The sequence below is a fragment of the Lissotriton helveticus genome, chromosome 8 (genome assembly GCF_964261635.1).
Source record: "Lissotriton helveticus chromosome 8, aLisHel1.1, whole genome shotgun sequence".
Lineage (NCBI taxonomy): Eukaryota > Metazoa > Chordata > Amphibia > Caudata > Salamandridae > Lissotriton > Lissotriton helveticus.
This window is the reverse complement of record NC_136069.1, coordinates 1,186,272,601-1,186,296,053: the sequence shown is the minus strand read 5'-3', so window position 1 is coordinate 1,186,296,053 and position 23,453 is coordinate 1,186,272,601. Positions and strand designations below refer to the sequence as shown.

General features: G+C 46.0%; 1 protein-coding gene across 1 annotated transcript in view; it reads left to right on the top strand.

The window, feature by feature from the left end:
• Positions 1 to 23,453, top strand: part of SH3RF3 (SH3 domain containing ring finger 3) — a 786,031-nt gene that overhangs the window by 641,074 nt on the left and 121,504 nt on the right. The gene's annotated exons all lie outside the window — the stretch shown is intronic.

The window sequence follows — 23,453 nt, the reverse complement described above, 5'->3', positions numbered from 1 at the left end:
ATACCCAACAGGGCGCACGCGTCCTTCAGATATCGGAGCTGTTGCAGTGCACGTTCCAATTGAAAACCAGGCGAAAGGGGTGACCCCAAGAGTAAGGGACCCCCTTCTCGTGGAGGAACGTGGTGACAACCTTGAAGGCCCTCCTTTTCTGTAAGGTAATAGCGGAAAGGTCCTGATAGAGTGCGACATGCTGACCTTGATAGCGTAGAGGCTGCTTTCGGCGCGCCTCCTGCATTATCCTCTCCTTCAATGGAAAATCCGGCAGAAATGCTAAAATGTCCGGCGGAGGAGCGGGCGCTCTGTGCGCCAAGCCCACTCTGTGCGCCCTGTCAATGCGTATCACAAAGTCTTCCCCTTCCCCCAGGATGTCCCGAAAAAGGCCTTGCAAGAACAGGGTGACATCACCCCCGTCCGACTTGGATGGTACACCTCGGACGCGTATATTGTTCCTCCGGGAACGATTTTCTAAATCTTCTGCATGGGCCTGTAAGTCCAATTGCTGTTCCTGCAGGCGCAGCACCTCCTGCTGTAGTTGCTCCACTTCTTCACTCCGCGTTTGATAAGCATCTTCGACAGCGGCCACCCTTTCCCCCAGTCCGTCGACGTCACGGCGGAGCTCCCGGTACTGTCCTGCCATATCCTGCTTTAGGGTCTGGAAGTCCTCCCGCAATGAATTGAACAGGGACTCCAGGAATGCTTTGGTGATCGGGGCCCCATCTTCTTCTCGCCCCACAGAGTCTTTGGCCGCCGCCGGGCCCGAAGGGCTTTTCGTCCCCTTAGCCGCTCCCTTCGTTAGCATGTCCGTGATGGTGCGTCCTCCTCTGCGTGACCCCCCGGACATGGCGGGTCCCGCCGCGTAAGTGCTTCTAGGAGCTCCCCGCCGTGGCTCGAGGCCGCGCCTCCCTCCGTCTCCACTACCGACTCTCGGGCCCACAAGCTCCACCAGGGCCACCCGTCCAGCGGCTCTCCCAACTGAGAGGCCAGTGAACCTAGCCGGCGGTGTCCACAAAGCTCCAGGTCCCAGGAAGGGCCCCCACAGTCCAGTCCCCGGTCCGCTCACCGCTGGACCCCTGGGGAGCACGCCTCTGCAACACTCCAGGCGCCCACGTGTTATGGGGTCCCCTCGCGTAGGCTGCTTCCCGCCAACCGGCCAAGGCTTCAAAGAGGGGCCCCCTCCCGACGAGGCTCCAGGCCCGAGTCCCACGCCACGGGCAGGCCGCACTTCCTCGATGGGCCCCACTCTCACTCCAGGGGTACTCCCGGGCCCTCCTAAGCCGCCACTCAACTCGTGGCCACCACAGAGTCCCCACGTTGTGCGATGGCAGGCTCCACAACAGCAGGGGCCCCACTCCTGGTACCGCCCTCAGGCCTCTGAGTCCCGGTCCCGCCTGAAGCTAGACCTCCACACGCTGCCGGCACCTCCAACCACACTTCCAGACGTAGGCCTCCGAGCTTGGGCCTCAATTTTCACCGCACCTGCCGGGCCTCAGGTTATCTGCGCCAGCCCTCGCCGCCACTCCAGTGTGCCTCGCCGTCCTCCACTGTCCGCTGCTCTCTGGGGGGTCCCACGGTACCCTCCTCCGCCGTCCCTGGTATGTAGGCTGTTCCTCCCGCTCTCCGCCCCTCCGGGAGTAGGCCTCTGAGCCCGTACCTCGATTTTCGCGCTCCCAGGGCTCGCACGCTCACAGCCCCAGGGTGCCCCTCACCTCGGTCTCCACCGTAACTGCCACGGCTGCGGGGCCTCTGATTACCGGACCGCCGCCCACCGCTCACGGCCAGCGGCCCAGCTTGCCACCTCCAGCCCCGGCACGCCTCAGCCCAGGGGCGCACGGCTCGCGATCCGCGGCCGCACCGCTGTGGCCGGATCTCCGCTCCTGAGTGCCGCCGCGATCTCAGCCGCTCCGATGAGGGAAGCACCGCAGTCCCTGCGTCAGGGGCCTCAAAGGGTGATGCTAGGGGGGGGTTTAATGCTATGGGTCGGGCATTAATCGGGGCCGGGACCGGGAGCCTCGCTAGCACACGTCCTCTGCGGTCGCCATCCTGGCCACCGACAATTGCATTTTTATAATGTTTTCCCCCTGGTGGGCGTCTCGTTAGGTTGAATTCATGCATGCTGGACCATGTAGTGCGCTGTAAAACTCCCAATTGTTACCCTTCAGTGGGTGATGCTTTTCAAGTTTGTACTGCATTTTCACTTCACTATCTATATATATACATAACAAACTAAAAAATTAACAAATTAAGGCAAATAAAAAATATATTTACAAAGAATATTAAATAAAAAATATATATATATACATACAGATAACATAATATAATATTAACCAAATAATAATATTACATATATCTGATCAATATTACAAAAATAGTAAAGCCTGTGGAAAAACTATTTCCACTCCAGTCTGCAACAGTAGGGAAAGTGACGGATGCCAGTGGGGTAAAATTTACTATTTCCACTCCAGTCTGTGCAACAGTAGGAAAAGCGCTGGACGTCGGAGGTGTAAAATCTACAACAGTAGGGAAAGCATTGGACTTCGGAGGGGTTACATTTACTATTCCCACTCCAGTCTGTTCAACAGTAGGGAAAACGGTGGACTCCCGAGGAGTCAAATTTACTATTTCCACCTTACTCTGTGCAACAGTAGATAAAGAAGTTCACTTCAAACACATAACATATTCAGTTTATTCCAGAATGTATGGAAACATGTTTAAATGAAGTAGGCACTGAACAATATAGAGTGGTATTGTGCAGTCACTATGCAAATGGTCTGGTTTAAAGCGTGAACAGGAGTTAAAAGAGGGCATTCCAACTTTGGTCACTGGTGTATTAGATATAGTATTCTCTCTGAGACAAAAAAAATATGACGCTGTCACTATACTCCTCATTCATGCAACAATGTCACCCCCTTTTGTATGTTAAGAAATAAAGACACCAACACATAACTGACTCCCGTTTGGTTGTTTGATGCAATAGAGGTCCAAATTATCAATATTATTTTTAAATCATGATGATAAAAAGAAGGTGGAGTTAAATAAAGCAAAAACAAAGAAGTATTTTGACAGTAAACGGTGTACACCAAGTAGACTTTGGTCCTTGAGATTTGATTCTAGCGCTAAGCAATTCTGGCACAAGAACGAAAGAAAGGTCGATTTTGCAATTCCTGAGCAGAACATACATGTTTCCAAAGGTTCGGTGCAGTTTGAAGAATGGTACCTGGTGGAGCAAATGGAATGTGTCTAAAATACAAACAGAGAGAATAGAATTTCTTGAAGGTAATTTGGATGGAATGGTTTGAATGTGTAGATGTATGTGTATCATGTGTGAGCAGTGAATAGCATAAAAAAGAAGTCAAAATCAATTGATGGTCAATTCAGGGACATCAGATTTGGATGCACAGCTTTCAGGGAGTCAAGAGTGTGGCGAAATTAGTATTGAAGGTGATGTGTAAGGCAAGGGTGGCATTGTGGGGACCTTCCAGCCTTTCTAGTAATTCTGTCAGTGAAGAATGATATAACCCTGTTTTTACAAGTCAATCTGAGGAGGTTAAAACAGTTACAAGTAAATTTAGGCAGTCAAAGCTGCCAGATAATTTCAAAAATTCTTTCTTTTATTAAAGTTTTTTGTTTAAAAAAGGAGAAAACATGATATATCCTTTGAATGCTGAGCTTTGTATATGGTTATATTCTGGGTTTTGTATACTCTTTCACTGTGTTATGCATCTGTGGTGGTATGCAGCGTTTAGAACGCAAGCATTACCACGGAATACCTTTACAACGCGGTCGTAACAACGAAAGTTGTTACCACGCATTGCACTGGGGGGCGCTCAAGGATAGTAAATGATTTAATTTACTATCCCAACACCTTCCCTACTATCCACGGGGACTGGTGTTGGAATAGTAAATTAAATTAATCAATTTTGCGCCCCCCGGCGCAATGCGTGGTAACAACTTTCGTTGTTACGAACGCGTTGTAAAGGTACGCGTTGTCAATGTATGCGTTCTAACGTCATACATCCATCTGTGGTGTGTGGTGCTGTTTTGAAGCTCCTGCTTGTGGAACCTGGTCACGCAGCAGGTTTGTTGATCACTCTGTCATGGAAGCCAGTACGTAGTAGCCTCAATCTGTTATTGTAATATCTCAAGTAAATAAACCGATTTGGTGTTCTCTTACTAAGAAACATATGCCTTATTTCCACCATTCTGGATACACTACAGTTGAACTTTCTTACTGAATGGCAGAGTGCTCCCCAGTGTCATCTTGAGGGGGGGCGCTTGAAACAGGGGTCCTGGGCAAATGCCCACTTTATCCATGCCTTAAAATGCCTCTGTTGTGCCATATATTAAGGCTTCCTAGAACGCTGTATATGAGTTTTGCAATGACTAGGACCCAATGATAATGACACTTCATTCTATCTTACAAGATAGCTGGCATCTGAGCGACACAAATCTTTCTCAGTACAAAGATTGACATAGATTCCTAAATGAACGAATACTTGTGATTTCAGAGCTTATGAGATGATGGGCATTTCAGTTATTTTTAGGTAGTAGGATCTTGAGCAGACTCCAGAAAAGTTACTGTTCATCAGCACACCACATAAACAGCAGTCTGATATAATGGTAAACAGAGTGAGCAGCAGTGTTCCTTATGTTAATTAACCATGTTAGACCGCCTCTGCTAAACCACCAGGGCACCGAAGATGAAGGGCAAGTGTAGCCTGTTTGACTATGTTCATAAATTGGCTTCAATCTTAAAAGTAATTGTAGAATGTGGCTGCAAGAGTCCTGGCAAACTTGTGTGTGCATTTTCTCAACTGGACTACTGGGTCTAATTCATTTTGTGAATAATATCACTGGGAGCGGCATTTCACTTCCTGGTTATCTGTTTACATGTGTAAGTGGATGTGCTGTTTGATCACTGCTGCTAACCTGTTGCTGTGGCTGCACTGACCATGAAGCTTCAGCAATGCAGGTCAGTGCCTGTAATGTCACAGTGGGAGACAGAATTAGTACTTGAATAAGAGTGACAACTGGACTTGAGGGAAAGCAAGGGGTTCTTGACACTTTAATATAGAGGTCTTCCTCTCTTTAACCTCTTATGGTGACACTCTGTAAAAGCTCAACCTGGGACGCTTCTCACGCTTAACGTGGGATGCATCCCTGACTTCTAGACTCATGCCCACGTTTGGTTGAGCTACTTATTCCGGAAGTGGATCAATGGGCTAGGAGCTGACCCTCAAACATAGGATTATGATGAATTACCAGGATCTACTTAACAGGCACTGGAAAATGATGTCATAATGCCACCAGAAGACTTGATGTAGGTAGAAAGAATGAAATTCAGCATGCAAGAGGTAACTGAGCCCAACGCAAGAAAAATCCCACACAAATTTCCTGGCAGAGTTCACAGGTCCAGAAGTGTATTGAAGAGTTGGAGTCTGAGGTCTAATATTTATACCTGGTGCCCACTTTAAGGTTCCAGAGGTCTCCACCCCCCTGAGGTGTCAAGCATCCCTTTACTCCCTGTCCTGGGCCCAGCTTCCCATGGGTCACAAAAGACCAGTGTCAAACCCTTTGAGAGTGTGCTCAGGCAGAGCCTTTGTGATGAGCAGATGTGGTAGGTGACAGCTCCTCCCCCTCGTGTACTCAGAGTGGCATATCCTGCCAACACCTATCTTCCCTTTGTCTAACTGTCAGGGAACAATACACAAAGACCAACTGCCAGCTATACCTAGTCATATGGTCCAGGATCAAGATGCAGGCATCGAATGGTTAAGAAAAAAAAATGCCAACTTTCTAAAAGTGACATTTTAAGGAATGTGACTAGAAATCCAACTTTACCATTAAAGAGAGCTTTTAACCCCTTCGCTGCGGCGGCTATTCCGCCGCAGCGCTAAGGGGGTGGTGTGGCCGCGCGGCGGTTCCGTGCTTGTGACGGAACCACTCCGTCACGGCTCGCGGGTGAGCTGTGCTTGTGACGGAACGGTTCCGTCACGGCCCGCCCGTTCTTTAGAACGTCAGTGCAGGCGTGGAATTCGCGCCGCGCAGGCGCGGCGGCAGGGCCGTGACGGAACCGTTCCGTCACCAGCACAGCCCACCCGCGGCTCGTGACGGAACGGTTCCGTCACAAGCATGGAAGAGGTTAATTACAATTTTTTAGAAACCACACTCTACATGTCTACCTGCTCTAAATTGAATGTTTATGCTTATTACATGTAGTAAGGGAACTAAAACTGTATCCAAAGAAAAATGTGGGACTTCCAGTAATGAAAATGAATTTAGTACTTTTGCCCTACCAGCACATGTTAAAAGTATATATATATTTTATATTTATTTTATTATTTCACATCAATGACATCAAAAGTGAAGCCATACACAATAAGCACAGACATCTGAATACAGTCTTGGTACAAGAGAAATAAATATTCAAACATTTGTGATAGCTAATAAGAATAACCCCAGTCGCCAGATGTCAGCAAGGCGCTGTTGTGTCATCCATGCACTGAAGCGTTGCACTATTTGGGACCTGCCGTACCCCACAGAGGAGGAACAGCACAGTCCCAGTCCATATCCCGTACACAGTTAAAATACCCACCTCAAATGCATGGCGCTGCTGGGTCCACAAAGAGTGCAGGAGTGAGCGTATGAAAGAATTCTGATTGATTATAGTTGGGGTCATAAACCCCTATAAGTGTCAGGGGGAACCCATCCATTTGTTCCTCTAATACCACATACCTACCCCCACATCTAGATTGTGCCGCACTTCCACATATGACACACCGGGAGCTATCCACACCAGCAACCCATGGGCAAATGCCGAATAGAAAGAGCCATATACCTGCCCATGCCATTTTGCCTGCAGTTTCTGGAGTTCTGTGTATATTAGGTCAGTCCACTGCATCAATGAGACATGCGTGTGGCTAATTATGAACTCCGTAGAGCTTGGTAGGGGTTGCCATACCACGAACGTTCCAAGCCACCACATTATACTGTGGGGTAATATCATTAGTGTGTGTACCCATGGTGTGCATTGATAGAAAATACGCCATATGATGATTAAAATGTCAACCGTGTTCCCTCCCCCACCATGTTCAAACGAGTATTGCCGCCAACCTACCTTCCAAAGCATTCTACACACATATAAATCAGTATACCAAGGCTTTGCATAAACAAACATAAAATAACAATCATAACTGGGATAAAACATTCCCCTCAGGTCGGGCGACCATGAAGTTACCCAACAAACATCCCTAAACAGAACCCAAACAATAGGAAACCCATACACCAGGCAAAAATTGGCCATTTGGAAGTCTCTCAGAGGTGCGTGAAAGTACCTAACCCCACTGCTGAGGCTCGGTGTGGATTTAATATCATCAAACCCATCAAAATGACAACAATTTATCTTTATGCTGCCCAAACATCTCAGCGGTGGTGATCCGGGAGTCTCCTGCAGCGGTGAAGTGTGCAGGATGAAGTGCAAGAAGGGCAACTCTTCAGTGCAAAGGTTCATAATTTGTAAGCGCTGACCCTAAAGATCATCCACAGAGGGCTGTGTGACTTTTGAGCCTTGATGACTTTCTATCGACGATGTCCCTGAACCACCGAAATTGCATTCCGCCTCTGAGAGATCATCGGTTTGCAGCAGTTCCAAAAGGGTTTGCAGTGTGTTGTGAGGCCTCCTGCAGCGCCATAGGTCGCCCCTCTGCTGCCTGAACCTTAGTGGGCCTGGATTGCATAGATTTGTGCCTGCGCTGTCTCAGTCGGGGCGCCAGCCACTCTTCGGTGTAGGGATACTCCAGAGGGATTGATCCACGCCCTTGGCATGCAGCCAGGTCTAAGCATCTTCAGGGGTGGAGAAGAAATGCACATGTAAAATTTAAAAGTACTTGTCCTACTTTTTAAATACACTGCACCCTGCCATCTGGGCTGTTCAGGGTCCACACTCGGGGTGACATATGTATTAAAAAGGAAGATTTGGCTCTGGCGAAAGGCTTACTTTGCCAGGTCGAAATGACAGTATAAAACTGCACACACAGGTTGTAATGGCAGGTCTGAGACGTGTTAATGGGCTACTTAAGCAGGTGGCAAAGCAAGTGCTGAAGGCCCACTAGTAGCATTCAATTTAGAGGCCCTGGGTATATGTAGTAACACTTTACTAGGAACCTAAAAGTAAATTAAATATGTCAATTAGGTGTAAGCCCATTCCACTACATTTAAAGGAGAGAGCACAAGCACTTTAACACTGGTTAGCAGTGGTAAAGCGTGCAGAGTCCTAAAGCCAGCAAAAATGAAGTCAGTAAAACAGGAGGGTTGAAGGAAAAACTTAAGGAAGAACCATGCCAAAGATGCCAGGTCTAACAAATTTCAACTGCACGAAGCAAAAGCCAGAGGAACTAATAGTAGTTAGAAGGTGAAGAAAGCAATTAAAAATAAGTTAACACGTGAGTTGTGCCTTTTCTATCACTTGTAAATGCCTCCATATAGATGAGTAAAAAAAGAACAGATATCACAGAAGAAAAATGCTATGAGTCCATACACACATTTCTCAGCATTTATTTCCCAACTTGAATAAATATTCTTCTTAGATGAAATTTGTAGAAACATGTTCATGATCCTCCTTATTCATTCCAAAAATAACTGTTCAATTCTTCAAATGCATAGATACAGCCAGGACGTTTCGCAGGTCAGACCTGCCTTTTCAATGAATCTAATTGAAATATTTGTGGAAATCAGGCAGTGTGTAATCTGTATGATAGAGGCAGCCAATATGATGTTTTGAGAATTGATTTTTGTTATGAACAGCACAGTTACAGTCTGATGTAATTAAGATAGTGTGACTGGGATGAGGCTCTCTAAAATAGGTGATCAGGTCAGGCTGCACACTTAATAGAACACTCAGGAGAAGGCTTATTTCAGGTAATGACAATAATGGATGGTCAGTCTGATCAAGGTACAGATCCGACTGAACCACTATTTGAGAGAACATCATCTCTGTAAATAAGCCTTTAGGAGCTCCTTTCCCTCGGAGTTAAAGATTAAAGGAATACTTTCCTATGGTCTCCATGAGGGCCGTGATGGAGTAGTTGGGACTCTCTGTGACTATGAGAATGTCGTCCACGTATGCGGCTAGTTTGACTGTGACTTCATTGATGGTGATCCCCCTCATCTCCTCATTGGCCCTGATATCCCTGATCAGAGGTTCCAAGGCCAGCAGAAATAAGGAGGGGGACAAGGGGCAACCGTGTATTGTCCCTTGTTGTAGGGTGAAGGGTTCTGAGACCCCCCCATTGACTACTACTCGAGCTCTAGGTTTGTCGTACAGTGCCATTACTTTACGTGTATACGATTACCCCAAGTTATATGTCCGCATGCATTGCTCTAGGAAGTACCAGGATACCCTGTCAAATGCTTTCTCTGCGAATAGTGTGATAGTCACTGCTGGTTCGTCAATCTTGGAGGCCCTTTCCAGTATGTGGCACAGGAGTCTGGTGTTATCATGCGACATGCAGGTCTTTAGAAATCCTACCTTTGAGTTGCTTATCAATTGTGGGAGTACCATGTTTAGCCTTGAGGCCAGGATTTTGGCGTAAACCTTGCAATCTACATTGATTAGTGAGAAGGGTCTGTAGTTTTGGGGCCGCTGTGGGTCCTTGCCTTCCTTCGGGATAACTATTATGTTTGCCTCTGTCATGGTTTGTAAAAACCGCTCCTACTCCCTCACAGAGGTTGAACACTTTTTTCATGGTTGTCCTACTTTTTAAATACACTGCACCCTGCCATCTGGGCTGTTCAGGGTCCACACTCGGGGTGACATATGTATTAAAAAGGAAGATTTTGCTCTGGCGAAAGGCTCACTTTGCCAGGTCGAAATGACAGTATAAAACTGCACACACAGGCTTGCCTCTGTCATGGTTTGTAAAAACCGCTCCTACTCCCTCGCAGAGATTGAACACTTTTTTCATGGTTGGGTTCAGGTGCGTTAGGAACGTTTTATAGAAAGTGGCCATGTACCCGTCTGGTCCCGGTGCTTTATTGTCTTTGAGAGACTTAATCGCTATCTCAATTTCTGCTGAGCTTATTTCCCGTCCCAGTGTCTGTGCTTCTTCATTCGTTATCTTTGGGAGGTTTAGTCTGTCTAGGTAACCTGTACAGCCTACCTGGTCTAGAGATTGGTCCTTACTGTAGAGTTCTTGATAGAACTATCTGAATGTTCGTAGGATCTCCTTGTGTGTGTGTTGTTTTACTAGGACAGTGGATAGGGGGACAGCCAAACATATATAATGTGAATCTGTACTACCAGCAACACAGCCAGTTTGGGCTGCCACCCTGTAACGACAAAGCATTGACGATTATATGTTATATGTTGTAAAAAAAAACAATAAAAATGATATTGAAATAAAAAAAAAAAGATTAAAGGAACAATAGCTCTGAGTTTAATTGCTATGGCACATTCTGGTCCCCGTGAGAGAAAAGTAAGCAAACCTTAGGCTAAACAACAAATATAGCATGGGACTGCAGTCACTCTGAAGAAAGATAAGCCATTATTAAATTGGATGTGGAGTCCTTTATTTCACCGCTAAGGTCCAGAAGCATGGCAATAATCATGGCAAAACTGAGATAACAAAGACATTGTTCGAGTAGATCAGCCGACATGCAGATTATGCCTCTTCAAGGAATTCCATAATTTATTGCATAAGTAATTAAGAGAAGCAATGATATCAAAAGATAACACTTCTGTGTGATCACCAAGTGAGAATCGCAATGGTGACGAGGCCTCTCATGTAACACCTGAAGTTAATGGTAAGCCATTAAATGTTTGAATCATTTCAAGAGTCTATATAACTCTTTAAGAAGGTGTTTTTAGGGGCCTAATCCTGAATAATAACCATTCCACAGGTGCCAGTATCCACTAAAGCAGAGGTATAAGCAACCTTTCTATTTTTCTCCTCGCATAACAATCGGTAGAAGAAACAAACAATTATAATTATTATTTGCGATATATCCAAAATAAGGAGCCAATGGACTTCTCTCTTTCTCTGAGGAAAGGACAGATTTCATCAATAAATCCTCAGCAGCTATTTAACAAAGGGTTGAGTCATATACCTAGTATCATCACCCGATAGATACAGTCCAGCTCTTCAGCAGCACTCATTTTCACTTTGAAGGACCCCTCACCACATCTGCTAACATCAGTACTTCTTGAAATCCTGGGTCCACAGAAAACCCTGATCGAGAAGATAGAGTCTGGAGAAATTAGAATCCTTTTCTTGGAATGGCCTTCTTTCCTTCCCTTAAAAGTCCTTCTTTACTTAAAAGTCCTTCTTTACTTGAAAGTACATGTCCTACTTTTTAAATACAATGCACCCTGCCTCTGGGCTGTTCAGGGCCCATATTAGGGGTGAATTATATGTATTAAATGAATCCTCAATCAACAGCACCAGATGGTTAAGTTCAGAAAATAAAGTTGGGCATTGCGAATGAACCAGTTCATCCTTAATTTCTTCTTTCTATTCACGTCAAAAGAGAGTCAACTGAGTTATTTTTTTTAGTACAGGTAGTTTCTGCTGCTAATTGGTGTAACTGAGTCACAGAAGTCAGTACATCCATTCCACCTTGTGGACTATCTCACAATTCTTCATCTGGACAATACTACAAATCAGGACATTCAAACACCTTAAAAGCTATTAAGCTGTGGTAAGACTGCAGGTTCGCCCGTGCAAGTATTTCAGATACACTGAATGGAAACAAGTGTTTGCGAATAATGGGCATAAATACTGTGGTTTTCCATTGAAATGTTATACTAGATAGGGCACATTTTTTATGTCACAGCTGGTACTACCCACTTGACAAGTACAAGAAAGCTCTGGCAATAGCATCAATAGCAAGAGACCATAATGTGTGAACCCACCAGGGGATCTCTGTCCCTTTTAGGCTCTCAGCAGTTATGATCAAAGCATGATCCCTGGGAACCATGTCTCCCTGCCCACGCAAGTGTTAAGTGCAATCCTAAACCTCAAAATCTAGGGCATTGCTACCTGTCCTCTGCCAAAGGACAGCCAACTGAGCAAGACGATGCCAATGGCACCCTCAATGGGGTGGAGAAATGCTAGTCCATCAAGAGAATCGGCATTCCAGCAAGGGGAACCTGTACCAATACAAGATTGAGACTATGCAGTGGCATCGTGGAAAGAGATCTGGTGGATGGTGGAATCGTTCAACAATGCTTTACGCACAGGGAGGTGGATTTGATAAGCTTTAGGCAAAGTAGGAGCAGATGCTACTGTCAGTGATAAAGGCACATACCCATTTGTTATGTCAGGTTTGCAGGGAGGTGGGGTGCTCTTCTTATTGGCAACTGTCATGGGCTGAAGGAACTGACATCCTTACTTTATGTCTTCCGCCGTGAATTCAGTCATGTGCCATCTGCAGTGAATACTTTCTCGTATTTTTTAGGTCGAGCATTCGAGACCTCTTGTATGTACCTTAGTATATACTTATATGTGTATGTACTTTGTGGGCTCTGGAGATCAGCCCTAGGACTTGTCTGCTTCCACTTAGGGACTTTCTTTCTGTTCTGTTTCTGTTCTATTTAATTGTCTTGATAGAAAACGACCAGCAGAGGTCAGTAAAATACCAGAATTGCTTTCTGCTGAGGGACTTTCTTTTTATAAATTTTTCTGACAACTGCCTCTATTTAACTTTCTTGATAGAAAACGACAAGCAGAGGTCTGTAAAATACTAGAATCACTTTAGCATTCTCTAGATGCCAGTCCATAGAAATTGTCATCCACGAGCATCCGTAGACAATAATATTGTTTTCAAATCTAGTATTTTCACTGATATGACCACGAAGGCCCTGATTTTATTTTAAAAACAGAGTGTTGGACTATACCATTTCCCGCTTAAAGGCAATATTTCTCTTCATGTGCTCCCATACCTGGCATGTCACACAGTTAGGAGCTTACTTTCCCTCCTTGTTAAAGAACAGTAGATGTTTCAGCACCCAGGCTAATGTGCTGCACAGCTAAATACATATAAGGTCCCAAAGGCGAGACCTATTGCATTGCAAATGCTTGTTAGTTGGTGATGTCTAGAATGCTATTGCGCCTTGCACTGGAGTCTTCTGTTGTTGTAAATACACTACCATAAAAGGCTGGTGTATGAATGAAAATTCAAAAGTTTCGCTAAATGCAGGTATCTACAGAGCGTGCACAACCCACTGCGCTCTCCTAGTATTCTAATCTTTAACTTCGAGATTAAACATATCACTGCTACAGAATGAATAATAACCTGACCGATCTGACCAGTATTGGTGGCTGACACATGACAGATACTCACTGATCTCTGAATTAGGCGCCTTGACCCACTGATCTACCATACCATCTGTTACTCTTGGCCAGAAGACGAACTTGCTAGCAACGCTCAATGGGTTAATGTTCTTGCTGTGGGAATCAAAAACTTGTATTGTCAGATCTTCAAATCTCGTTGTGGTCAGCTGAGCTTTTAATGATTCTAAGGTTGATAAAAATAAGAACTATTGATGTAGGTAATAATAACATAAATTATTTACAATGTTACAATGTTAAAACCATCTTCATGTACAAAATATATGCGCAGATTTTGCGTGTGTGTGTTAGCCCAGTTTTAAGCATTTATATATTTATTTATTTAAACAACTTCTCTGATGGAGCGCTCCAAATGTCGCAACTTTGCCCATTCAGATATCAGGTCTGCCGCCTCTTTCCAAGACTTTAAGACAGAATTCAAAATGGCTCCTTTTCCAACGTCACTTCTTCTGTGACCTAGTTTAGGAGTATGATTAGGCACATAGTGGTTACTGGATATGAGTACTACAAGAATTGAGTAGATCATTAACCTCTGCATTGTAACTCCCTAGTATATTCTGTGTAGTTTGCCTTGCCTAATATTTCTTGTAGCATTTAAATATTGTTTCTCATATTGGTATCTTGTGTGATTTGGTCCTATCTAAAGCACTGTCTCTCAAAGGGTCTAATCAGGCTTTGTGCATAGGGAAAATTCACTTTTTCAGATGGGCTGATGTCTCCTGAGATAAGAGATATTACCTCCTCGTCCCTCCCTCGCTTCCCTTCAATACACCCATGAGGCATTCTTTCCTCAACAGAAACCCACACCACATGATAAAATTTGTAATAAAATATCCCTCACCCCCTTCCAACTTCCTGATTTTTCTTTGTCTCACCTTCGTTGAGGCACGCGTACCACGCGCCAGCCATTTGTGGTGCTGCGGTCGGTTTTTGGAGCATTTTAACTTTCATTTTTGGATCGGGCATGACGGGCGGCCCTGTCTTCATTGTGGCCTTCCCTCACTGCGTCTGGGGTCACAGTGCGCTCCTGGGGTGGGGTTATACCTATATCTAGTTTTCTCCCTGCTGGATTTACTGTGTGTCATTATGGTGGAGAAACGTGCATCCAAGTGCAAGCATGTGCTGTCCACTTCTGACGATGATGAGTCCATTCCTGCTCGCCGGAGTCAGTCCAGGGGTCTGGCGGATTCTTCTGCCCTACTCTCAGCCTCTGAGGTTCAGGCTATGATTGAGGCTGCTGTGGCTTGTGCTCTGGATTCCAGGGTTTCATCCAAGAGAAGCGGGCTCTCGTTCTGCGGGGGGTCCGGTGGATTCACACTCTGACTCCTCCTCAGCATCTGATGATGGCCGTCCTTCTACCTCTATGGGGAAATTTGTGCGTAGAGAGGTCGTTCTGGATATTCTGCAGCATATCCGGGTAAACTTGGGATTTGCGCCTTTTTCATCTTCTGTGGGGACAGAAGGCATTTTCCCCAGTATGTTAAGCCCCGTGTTTTTGTTATGCCCTTTCATTTCGAATCAAGGACTTGATCTCTTATGAATGGCATGACCAGGAACTCTCTTCGGTTCCACGCTTTCTACAAAAGCTGTATTCTCAGGAGGAGAGGGGGGAGGACTCTCTTCCTCACTCTGTTAAGGTAGAAGCCATGTTGGCCACTCTGATTGGTTTTACGCCAATTAATCCAGAGGATTCTTCTCCTGCAGATTCTACGGACAAGAAAGTTGATGGGGCTCTGAAGAAGGCTTTCTCTGTGGAGAATATGACCTTAAAGGCTGGTATTCATTCTGCTTATGCTGTTCAGTCCTTGGTTTCCGACTTTGAGAAGTAGACCACGGCAATTCAAGAGGAGACTGATTGGTCTGACTTACTGGTTCAGATGGAACAACAGGCAAAAATATTGGTGGACATATCTTCGGATGTCCTGAGATCTTCTGCCATGGTGTCTAATTCCATGATATTGGCATGGAGGAATCTGTGGATGTGGATTTCTCTGAAATGTCCTCTCTACTTAAAATTCTGTTTGAGTGTAAAATGTGGTTTCGGGAGCAGCTGGACAGCGTGATTACCAAAGCTTTCAAAGATCGAAGCTCTTCCCTGCAAGGAAAAGGCTTCATTGTCTTCCTACTCTTGTCGCTTTTGGAATTCTGCTTCTTCCTCTTCTTCCTTTAATTCCTCCCATCATACCTCCAAGCCCTTTTTGGACCGTTGACCAAAGTTCCGGCCGAAAAAGTCATCTTCCTTGGCAGGCGCCAAGGGTCAATCTGATTCTTTCAAACAGAAGTCCTGACAATGATTGTGGGCGCATCCAATGCCTGTGGGCGGGAGACTGTTGTGTTTTCTGGAGGCTTGGAATCGGGATGTGAGAGATCATTGGGCTTTAAACATTGTCAGGAACGGCTATCATATAGACTTTGTCGCTCTGCCTTCCAGCTGGAGCACCATCCGTACTCCTTTCCTCAGGGATCCGGAAAGATGTGGGCTCTACTGGATGGGGTTAAGGCTGTTCTGGAAAAGAAGGCAATCGTTCCTGTCCCCCTGGGGGAGCAGGGAATTGGTTGCTATTCCATTCTTTTTCTTGTTGAAAAGGTCTCCGGGGGATTCAGACCAGTTCTGGACCTAAAGAGAGTGAATGGGTCGGTCAGGACCGTTGATTTCAAAATGGTGACTTTACAGTCCATAATTCGATTGGTAGGTGTCCAAGACTTTATGGCATCCATAGACCTCCAGGAGCTTATCTCCATGTTCCCATGGCTCGGGATCATCAGAAGTTTCTGCATTTTGCAATAGGGGACAGCCACTTCCAGTTTGCTGTGTTGCCATTCAGGCTGAAGTCCGCTCTCTGGGTCTTCACAAAGCTGTTGGCTACATTGGTGGCTTTGGCTCAAAGTCAGGGGATTTTCTCCATCCCTATCTTGCCGACTGGCTAGTTCACACTTCCTCTTTCATGTTTGCTCTTAGACACAGAGGGGTGGTTCTGGACATTTCACAGGAGCACGGTTTTCTTATCAATCTGTGAAAATCCTGCCCTGTTCCATCCCAGGACCGTCTCTTCATCGGGGCAAGATTTCGTACAGATTTGGGGATGGTCATTTTGCCAGAGGTTCGGGTATCCAAGACATGGTCTCACATTGTGGATCTGTTGTCCAGGCAGGTCCAGGTGGCTGCTCGTTGGCTCCAGGTTCTGGAGGATCTGGAGGCCACAGTCTTTATGGTCCCATGGGCCCTGTTTTATTTGCACAAGCTGATGGCACACATTCTGGCGCATTGGCCTCCCATTGTCTTCCCCTCTCGTCTCCGATACCGGTTTCCCCTCAGTTCAGGGAGAATCTGGGTTGGTGGCTGTTTGAGATCATCTGCTGTGGGGTGTCTCTCTCCCCTCCTGCACCTTTAGGGGTCATCACAGACGCCAACCTGTTGGGTTGGGGGGCCTGGATGGGGGTTCATCTGACCAGGGTCTCCTGGTCCCAGTCTCAGAGCAGGAGGTCTTTGAATTGGAGGGAGCTGGAGGCTGTACAATTGGCTCTATGCGCCTTCTCTCGGTTTCTGAGGGTTTTGGTGGTCTTGATCAGGACGAATAACATCACAACAATGGCTTATGTGAACAGGCGGGGGGACCAAGTCCCCTTCTCTAGCTCTGGTGGCAGAGAAGTTGTTCTGTTGGGCGAAGTCCTATCTGTTGGCGCTATCTGTGATTCATATTCAGGGGGTGTCCAAGACTCTGTCAGATGCTCTCAGCAGAGCCATCCCATCATGAGTGGATTTTTGCCTCCATCCAGTGCTTAATTTGTGCCGGTGCTTTCCGGTGCTTAGCACCGGCACTTAAATATCAGGGCCGGGTCTACTGCGCGCACACACACATTGATGATTTGTTTTTGTAAAAATAAATATACGGCATTCGGTATATACCTTTATTGCTGAACTTGTACTCTGTGCAGCCACAGGCCCGGCTGACGGCCGCAGCGTGTTTTTTTCATGTATATCATATGTATGATGATGAGGATTATCCCGCCGGCCGCCGAGTGCAGTGCGAGTCATAACTGTCATCACTGGCGTCAGGGCGTTTAAACGGTTTGAGTGCGAGTTGCGAGTGAGTGCCGTGCCCCCGTCCGCCACGACTCACATTTCTTCATAATCACTGTCTGACTGCACGTGAGGTAGCACTAGCAGCCCTGCTGCCCCTGCCCAGGCCCAGACCAAGAGAGAATATATATTGAATAGTACCATATAAATATAAAATATGTGCCAGCAGCCAAGTTTCGTTTCATCATCAGGGCGGAAGCAGAGTTTTTGACAGTTTCTGTTTGCCAGTGGGTGGGCGGGCCACGGAAGTTCGGAACACGCACAATTATGTATTTCGGCGGGCCACAGGGCCAGGCTGGAGCCAGGTTCTGATGGGGGTAGGCAGGGGCTGTGCGCGCGCAGATTTTTTTCACTTGGCTCAGGCAGGCTGCCACCAGTTGCCACGCCCCATCATAACCTGCGCAACATCGGCAGGCGCCAGCTCCCCACAGCGAGTCATCCACACATTAAGTTAGCCTGGCGGACCGGTCCCCGCGCGACCAACAACGCCGACGAAGCTGAAGGGCAGAGCTCAGCTGGGCTGTCCTGGCTCACAGCTGCAAGTGCAACTGTGTCTGGTCTGGTGTGGCAGCCTAGCTAATACTGTCAACACGTCACAGCCTCAACGGTCGTCTGGCACTGCAGACTGCAGTGCGGCGGCAGCCTGGTAGCAAGCAGGTAGCACGCAGAAGTACCACTGAGCAGTCAGTGCAGTGACAGTGCAGCTAGATAAGCTAGCAGTGTATGTCCCTGCCCAGCACCAACCCACCACGAATGAGGTAAGAACGAAGATAGAAATTAAGTTAAGCAAAGCACTTACAGTTTTAAGTTAAGCTCTGCAACAGTAATTTAATTAATTGTAAACTAACTAACTAGGGTTGCCAATTCATGCCGAATGCCGTCACCGCCCAGATACCGGCGAGAGCATAAGAAAGGTGTGGGGCCCGGGAGAGTGATTTTCCTAATGAGGAAGAAATAATACACACGGGACGTTTATGGATCATTTTATTTTACTTTAGAGACATCAAATACCCGAGCTAGCACAGACCGTGGCACTGATGTGCCAGCGCCACACCGGAGAAGGGCGATGTGTGTGATAGAGTCAGACATGAAAGGCAGGGGTCACTTAGGTTTAGCTCGGGCCTAATCCCACAATAGTGGCTCAGGCTCGTTTCATGTCAGGGCTCTGTGTAATTGTAGGCTTCATCGTGTCTGCTTCACAGGCTTCGTGGCACTCTAGTTTCTAATTTAACCGCAATCTGGATTTATCAAAGCGCACCAATCTGGCGCAGCCGCCTCTGTTTCTTTGGCAAATGGCTTCTGACATCTCGCCTCGTACCTCTGTGTTTTAGGGAATAGAATGGGATGTAAGCAATACCTCTCACAAACCACCATCACCACAAGCACCATGGCACCCCTCATTTCAGCATGGCACGCATTGTATCATTGTAATATTCTGAACAACACATTCATTATGCAAGGTATGTTTATTAGGAATGTTGATGTAAGTCAGTCTATTTTCGGATCTTACTCATGGAGTTTAGCTTGTCTCTCTGCACTCCAGCTTTTGGTTACAAGAAGCAGAGAGAGAGGTGAATTAACTTGCCAATGATCATCATGCCTACATTAACTATGGCCAACTTTAAGATGAAATCACACCTTATTTATCGTTGGGTGATGCAGTTGAACATAAATGTTTGTGCAAAGCAAATGGAAAAGTGCCATCAACATAACTCAGAGTCATCATGTATTACATTCATTAGTCCACCTAAGACTGTATTTCAAATGCCACTGGTTGACCTTTGCTGTTTACGTCTAGAATCCTTTAGCTCATTGTAAATATGAGGTAGCAGCTCCTGAAGCTCCACATCTTCTCTCTTCCTCTTCTTCCCAGTTGCTTTTGTCAGCTGCTTTCTCCCCCCCCCATTTGCAGTCATTAATGTAATTCCCCTTTATAAAAAGAAATAAGCATATCACTGGAATTGCAATTAGCAGTAGAGGAGTGAGTATAATTCCCAAATGCCCAGTCCTAGTACCAGTAAGCTATCTACGTACTGCAGAAAATCCTTTCCCTATTCGCTGACTCACTGAGGCCTGTCGCTTTGACATGTAATCACGAAGTGAGGCACACTTGCAGAAGGGACACTTGAAGAGCCACAGTGATCAAATTCAAAATACATAGGTGATATAACTCCCACATTTTTTGGCTAGCGTTTTACCTCATGTAAAACTAAATTCTAAACACAAAATATTCTTAGAAAAATGTCGGTTCTACAAATAAGCCCCCACAAGGCGCTGCAATGCTTTTCTATAAATCAACATCTGAAGGGCATGGATGCAAATTCACCAAAACACAAAGGGTAGAGAAAGTGACATTACACACCCTTTGACCTTCACTTTCACTCACACATGCATTCACACATACACACACAATCTCATGTAAACATACACTATCCCATTAGCGCACACACACAATAATAATTTAAAAGCATTTTGTTACTTACCTCAGCTGCCAGAGAAGGTCTAATTCCAACCAACTGTACTCCCTTTTTATTGCACTAATAGTGAATAACGTAATTATTCCCTAGTAGTGTAATTAAAAAAATGATAGAAAACAGAAAGTGGAGCCCCATCCGACGTCCATAAGGAACTGCTGCTTCTTTGTTCCTGACACTGATTTTGCCACCTCAGAAGCCAGGGGTCGCAGCGGCGATACCTAAATGATGTCCATGCTGACCGACCGGTGTTGTAAATCAATTACTGGCACTTACCTACTGTGGTACAAAGGGCAGGAGTGCCCAGAGTATTATCTTATCAGAGGGGAAAAGAAGAGTGTACTTTACATGTGTGAACAGGGACTGGAGGTCATGAACATGGCACACAGATGTTACGCAGTTTTCCACTGAAAGCAGATTAATATTACTGAAAGCCATTGGTTCCTCAGGCCTGTGCTTCTGTGTATAAGACTAGTGTTTTCACAACATTTTGTTTTATTTCGTCACATAACTTAAGCAATGTCAAAGTTATACCTTTGAAATCATAGACTCTGTTAAAAATGGCATGCCCTACCCCCAGTATTGTTGTTTCCCCAAATCAACACACAGAGCACTAAAATTGTCCCTTTTCAATGCAATAGTGGATTTAGCTAATTTATTCCAAACTTGTACTTTAAATGCACATTTGCTTTAATCTTTTTCATAATGGTTCACAGGGAACCTCCTATCAAAACCTTACGAAGGCTCCCCTTACTGAAATTCAGAGCAGGTATTATATTTGACTTTTAGCAGAGCCACTTGACGATGTGGGTGGAGCTAATAGAGTAAGTAGGTGGAGGGAGTGGGTGGAGCCAGAAAAAAGTGGGTGTGGCCTTCGACAAACATTTCAGCACCTGCACTTCATATTTTACAAATTAAGCACTGCCTCCATCAGGAGTTGTTTGTGGAGCTAACAGTGCCCTCGGGTGTTCCTATGGTGGACCTTTTTGCAAGTGTTCTCAATGTCAAAGTTCACACATTTTGCTCTTGGAATCGGGAGGGATCAGCTTGGGCTGTGGATGCTTTTTCCTGCCTGTGGTGTCAGTGTGTTCTGTACGCGTTCCCTCTCTTTCCACTGCTTCTCCAGTTCCTTCTTAGGGTCCGGACTTTGGGGCGTCTGTAGTCCTGATTGCCCTGGCTTGGCCCGGGCCTCTTAGTTTTCTCTTCAGGTGGAGGTGAGGCCAGAGTTGGCGTAGTCGTTGCCCCTGACTCCCTCACCCTTGGTGTTCCCTGTTTTACTGCAGGATTTTCAGTCCAGGGTGCGCTTGGCGGCCTGGAGGTTGAACGTTTAGGGCTGCTGCATAATGGGGTTCTGGCAGGTTTGACCTTGACTCTGCATGGGGCTAGGCGATCATCTACCAACAAGTCTTATTTACGGCACTGGCGTTCTTTCAGTAGGTGGTGTCGAGGTAAGGGTTTGGATACTGCTTCTTCTACTTTGTTTGAGGTGATGATGTTTGTCTAGGATGGGGTTTCTGTTGGGTTGAAGGTTGCCTGCCTTTGGCTTCAGTGGGCCGCGATTAAGGCTTTCCAGAGTTCTTGGGACAATTTGTCTGATCCTGATGGTTTGATTGGGTGTATTTTCAAGGGCTTGTGTAATGTTCTTCCTTCCCCTCGGAAGCACTTCCCTTCATTATTTCTGTCTCTGGTTTTGGAGGCCCTGATGTCTCCTACGTTTCAGCCTCTGGTTTCGGTGGATTTGTGTTTGTTGTCTCTTAAAACTTTCTTTTTGGTGGCGATTTCCTCTGGCCGTCGCTTATGTGAACTGGGCGCTTTGTCTTTCAAGCATCCCTTTTGTAGGGTTTTTGATGACAAGATGGTTTTGCAACCTGTCCTTTCCTTTCATCCTAAAGTTGATTCCAAGTTCCATCAGCACCAGGAATTGATTCTGCCTTCCTTTTTTGAGTCTGCTTCTTCGGAGTCTGATATGCGCCTGGGCTCGTTGTATATCAGGAAGGCTCTCCTGATTTATATGGATCGTGTCGCTTCCATTCGTCTTTCTGATTCCTTTTTTTGTGAATTTTGGGTCAGTAAATAAGGGGTTTTGTCCTTCCACTTCTTCTTTGAGTCAGTGGGTTCGTACTCTGATTTCTCTGGCTAACAAGTCTGCTGGTCAGGTTTCTCCCTTGGGGGTTCAGGGTCTTTCCACTAGGTCCATTGCAATCTCTTGTGCTGAGATCCAGGGGCTTCCATTTCTGAGATCTGTTGGGTGGCCACCTGGGCTTCCCCTTTGACTTTTGCCACTCCTTACCGGATTGGCCAGGAGGTTGACCAGTCTGAGGTTTTTGGTTCCAGGGTTCTATCTGCTATTGTATCGGAATAGCAGTGCTTCCTTTTCTGTCTGTATTTTTTCTAATAAACATGTTTTTCTGCACATCCAATTTGGTTGTCCTGTTTGGCTTTGTACATCTCATGTGTGTAATGAAGGGAAGCGGGGGAGGGACGAGGAGGTAATGCATCAATTACCTACCGGTAATTGCATTACTCTGAGTCCTATTCCCTCGCTTCTATTCATTACATCCCTTCCTCCCTCCCTGGTAGTCCAGGCCAGCCTTATGGTACGGTTTCGGATTGTGTGGTATTACAGGAAGTTAGAGGGGGGGTTTTGATTACAGATTTTATCACATGGTATGGGTGTCTGGTGAGGCAGGAATGCCTCTTGAGAGTAATGAATAGAAGTGAGGGAATAGGACTTAGAGTAATGCAATTACTGGTAAGCAATTGATGCATATCTGCTTGTAAAAATAATTTTTTTCTGGATATTCCTTGACAAATATAATATTGCTAATGAGGTTCTTTGAAGTGTGAAACATATGAAAATTAGATAATTTATTCAGTGGTGGCCGGCACAGATCAGGGATGGTGAGGCAGGGGGATGAAAATAACGGAGAAAAAAAACGTACCCCCCTCGCTGCTTCCTTGCCGCATCTCTCATTTGTTGTCACTTACCTGGCCGGAACAGGAAGCACACCCAGGCTCCCCTAAGCCAATCACAACGCTGCAATGCAGCATTGTGCTTGGTTTGAGTGCCGTGGATCAGTGCTCAGACAGGCAGTGGGCATCTGGGCATGTTCTCCACCCAGGATGCAATACAGCCTGGGTGGAGAGCATGCAAAGTGAGCATGAATGTTTGGTCGGCCCGAGATGGAGGGCCAACCATTTATACGCACTTACAGAGTGAGCTAACCACTCCCCCTCCCCCTGCTCCTCTGTCATCTGAGTAGCCCTGCCCGGCCCTGCAAAGCTGCTGCAGCAGGACAAAATAAAATGAGAATAACGTCAAGTTAAATATTTTTTCTTTTCCTTTATTTCACTGCCACAGAGCAGTGGGGCGATGTTCCTCGGCCTTAGTGAAGGAGCCGCCACTGATAGTGCTGTGGTCATTTCTGATATACTCTCTGTTTAAGAGGGATATGTTTAATTGGCAAGAAGCTTGACACCTGTCCAACTCTCTTAGTACCCACTCTCTTAGTTACGTAGGTTACACCTCTTGTGATAGTTTTATAGTTACCTGTT